The 4,403-nt window shown below is 49.8% G+C and overlaps 1 pseudogene; it reads left to right on the top strand.

The window, feature by feature from the left end:
* The first annotated feature begins 3,320 nt into the window (after window positions 1-3,320).
* Window positions 3,321-4,082, top strand: LOC133076390 (small ribosomal subunit protein uS2-like; annotated as a pseudogene).
* Window positions 4,083-4,403: the final 321 nt, after the last annotated feature.

Here is a 4,403-nt window from a genome sequence, read left to right as displayed (position 1 = left end):
TTGTTGTGGCTTTGAAAGAAGCTTAAAACCCAGGGCCAGCGGCTTCCCTGGTGGCGCAGTGGTTAAGCATACGCCTGCCAATGCAGGGGACATGGGTTCAAGCTCTGGTCCGGGAAGATCCCACATGCTGCGGAGCAACTAAGCCCGTGCGCCGCAACTACTGAGCCTGCGCTCTAGAGCCCGCAAACCACAACTACTGAAGCCCGTGCGCCTAGAGCCCATACTCTGCAACAAGAGAAGCCACCGCAATGAGAAGCCCGTGCACTGCAATGTAGAGTAGCCCCCTCTCACCGCAACTAGAGAAAGCCCGCACGCAGCAATGAAGACGCAGCGCAGCCAAAAATAAATAAATAAAATAAATTTATCAAAAAAAAACACAAAAACCCAGGGCCGTCCCTTGAGGGTTGGGGGAGCAGGCAGCTCTCCGGGCTGGGCCCTAGGTCTCTGGGTTCCACTGACTGCACTGTCCTCCTACCACCTCTGGGACCAGAGGCCTGGTGAGGCTTGCATCCCACTCTCCATCCCTCTGGAGCGCTCTGGGCTCCAGCTTTCGCACCTCCTCTGAGACCCCCAAGCCTTCTCAGGGAGGCCCTGGCTGGTAACAAGAGTCTGTCTCCCCAGCTGGCAGCTCTGGTGGGCTGGGGGCGTGCCTACTGCCCCCACCGACACACAGTGAGATTTCAGCAGGTGAGGTGGTGTGGTCCCTTCCTGAGTCTCCAGCAGCGTGCACGGATTACTTACTTATTTTCAGAGTGTGGCTTTTGCTCTTGATGTTTTGCATACTCATCAGGCAGGAAGAGAGATCAGGCCCCTTTCTTAGCAACTGATTCTTACTAATTCCAGGAATCGGGACCCAAAGTGATGCTATCTGGGGTCCATGAAAGGGATGCTTGTATTTAGATCTTCTTTCCCTGGTCTTATAAAAGCCAAGTTTCACGGTTCTAAAATCGTTTTCCTCTCACATTAGGACCTTGAGATGTTGAATCCCTGTTTGAGATCTTTGATAAAACATTATCACAAGTTTCAAAGTATTCACTTAAAAGCCGAGCACAGTTCTCTGTAGCTTATAAAATCCAGTGTGCATAGAATGGCTAGGATTTGGCCATTGTGGCAGAACCATGTTAGGACTTCCATGGGCCCCAGGCACTTTTGCTTTCCTGGGCTCCTACCTGTATAAAAATAAGTAAATACATAATATTATTTATGCCTTTGTTGGTATAAGACAAATATAATCCAAGCTGGGTTCATTATTATTACCTTTTTTTTTCTTTTTCTGATTTTAAAAGAAAAGTAAGAATAGTTTCAGGGCCCTGGAATGTATCATGGGTCCCAGGCACTCTTCCTGCTGTGCTCAGTGCAGAAGTCAGCCCTGTACCAAGCCTAACAGAGGCTCCCCATGGGTCTTGGTGGCTTTGCAACCTTGCCTGGAGCCCAGAAGATTCTCACTCCCTGCACTGTGGCACGGAGCTGGGTTTGCTTGTTTCTCTATTCCTCTCTCCCTCCTCCCCACAGACGGATCAGAAGTATCCCAAGGCAAGGGATCACGTCTTATTTATCTTTGAATCCCGCTCTCACACCTACCTTCTTTAGATATTCAACAACATTTTGTGGAATTAAATTGAAGTTCTAAGGTAAAATTTCATGGCTGCATGGTGAAGATGGGGGGTTAGGCAGTCAGCCAGTTAATGACACTGACAAGAGGCCACGTGTGCACCGTGCTCTGAGATGTTCCAAGAGACAAGGGATGGCGCCCGTCCCCAAAACTGTTCACAACAGAATAGAGGGGACACACAAGGAACAAAACGGTCACCTGGTCAAGCCGTGTGGCACCCTGGTTAGGAGCACGGACTCAGAGCCCTTCGGCCTGACCTTGACCCCTAGCCTTCCTGCCTATCAGCTCCAAGGCCCTGGAGAAGTTCTTGAAACTTTGTAAGGTTTTCTCACTTTTGATTAGGAGTAATAATAATAACTGCAACCTCTTTCAAAGAGATAATGCATGTGAAGATATTAAGGCATCACATGGCCTGGGACATAAAGAGCATTAGATACGTTAGTTCTTCTTACTAGTGGTGGTCTTGACTCATATTAGTGTTGAATTATCACCTATCTCTTACTGGCTGCATCCACAGCTCCAGAAATTTCTGCCAATCAACTCAAACAGTGCATGTTCAAAACTGAGCTCCTTTTCTTACATTGAAACTCATGTTCTGTGTCCTTTACTCCTGTACTGGAAGCTCCTTGAGGGCAGGCCTGTCTATGCCTTTCATCTTTGGTGTCCCGGAGTCTAGTAAATCCCCTTCACGGGAGGTGTGAAATGGTTACCCAGTGATGTTCCCAAGTGGTGGCAGCCTAGGAGGTATGTGGAGATTGACCCAGAGATGTGTGGCAGAGTTGGGGCTCATGGGGGATCAGCTGAGCACAGATTCCTATGGTTTTTCCAGCAAGCTACATCATATCCACCTCTTTGCTGCCTCAGAGAAGGGCTGAGATTTCCCATTAGAGAGAGAGGCATGGGGTTGGGGGAGCAGAAGTAAATCTGGGAGCAGACTTTTTGCAAAGCATATAATGGAGCCACACTGAGGCAGCAGATGAAAACGGAAGATGAAAGACTGTTCTTAAAGTGAACTTGGAACTTCGTTTAGGGATAAAAACTTCAATGTGGTTGAATAACATTTTTGAGGTATTAGCTGATTTTAAAAATCTCTCTCCTGGTAATCCTACTCCTTCCCTTGTCTCCCCACATTCCGCATGGCCTGGGGTGGGGGGGTGGGTGTATGACACAACTGCAAAAATGTAGCCGGGACCTCGCCTTGCTACCCAGAGGGGAAGCCATACAGCATTGTTCTGGGTTCCCATGATAACTTAAGGGAAACTTTCACCTTGTCAGGAGCCCTTGATGTCCTGCAAATGAAGGAGAAAGATGTCCTCAAATTTCTCACAGCAGGAATGCACTAAAGTGGCACCCACCTTGACTTCTTAGTATGTATGTATGTATGTATTTATTTATTTATTTTTGGCTGCGTTGGGTCTTTGTTGCTGTGCATGGGCTTTCTCTAGTTGTGGCGAGCGAGGGCTACTCTTCGTTGCAGTGCGTGGGCTTCCCATTGCGGTGGCTTCTTTTGTTGCGGAGCACAGGCCCTAGGCGCACGGGCTTCAGTAGTTGTGGCACGCAGGCTCAGTAGTTGTGGCGCATGGGCTTAGCTGCTCCGAGGCATGTGGGATCTTCCCGGGACACCAGGGATTGAACCCGTGTCCCCTGCATTGGCAGGCGGATCCTTAACCACTGTGCCACCAGGGAAGTCCCCCACCTTGACTTCTAAATGGAATGGTACATCTACAAAAGAAATGATGGCTTCTACATCATAAATCTGAAGAGAACCTGGGAGTAGCTTCTGCTGGCAGCTTGTGCCATTGTTGCCATTGCAAACCTGGCTGATGTCAGTGTCACATCTTCCAGGAAGACCGACTAGCGAGTGAGCTGTGCTGGTATCTGATCTGATCTGGGCAGCTTTCCGGGAGCCAAGACTTCTGCTGGTTCCTGATCCCAGACTGCCCACCAGCCTCTCCCAGAGGCTCTTACGTTAACCAACCCCATCGCCCCACATAACACAGCCTCACCTTTGTGCCATGTGGACATTGCCATCCGTGCAACAACAAGGGAGCACCTCGACACGTCTGATGTGGTGGATACTGGCTGGGGAATTTAAGCACACGCGTGGCACCATCCCATGTCAACACCCATGGAGGTGATGCCTGATCTCTACTTCTGCAGAGCTCCTAAAGAGACCAAGCAGGCAGGGCAGGTCACTGCTAGAAGGGCTGTGACCGAGGAGGAATGCCAGGGTGAGTGGACTACTCCAGCTCCCCACCTTACTGCTACTCGATCCAAGGTCGCAGATGGATCCGCAGGCGAGGTGCCCTCTGTGCCTGCTCAGTGGTTCCCTAGCGAGGCCTAGAGCGCTCAGCCGGCCGCTGAAGATGGGTCTACAGCGCCCGCTGCTCAGGCCACTGAATGGGGAGGAACCACCATGGTTCCTCTGTTCTTCCCAAGACTCTTAAACAAAAAATGGAAAGAAGGTTGATGAAAATAAACACTTTCTTTTAAAAAAAAAATTGTAGAAGGCAGAAGGAACAGCTGCCTCCTTCACGGTTTCCCAAAGCCTAAACCCGTTAAGGATATCTTTTGTGCCTCCAAAGCTAACCTGAAGGTACAAGGAATTCCTTTAAAGAAAAAACCTCAAGGGTGGAAAACGTATTCCCCCACTAGTGTCTTTAAAAAATGCTCCACAGGACTGGGAGTGGAGTCCCAGGGTGGCTGCCCTGACCATTTTCCTGGACAGAGTCAGTCCTAGAAGCTGAGACCCTGGAGAGGGTTTGTAGGCCGGGCTGGGGCCCATGGGAGC

The sequence above is a fragment of the Eubalaena glacialis genome, chromosome 16 (assembly GCF_028564815.1).
Source record: "Eubalaena glacialis isolate mEubGla1 chromosome 16, mEubGla1.1.hap2.+ XY, whole genome shotgun sequence".
NCBI lineage: Eukaryota > Metazoa > Chordata > Mammalia > Artiodactyla > Balaenidae > Eubalaena > Eubalaena glacialis.
The sequence above is the reverse complement of the archived record's forward strand: the minus strand, read 5'-3'. Positions and strand labels throughout refer to the sequence as shown.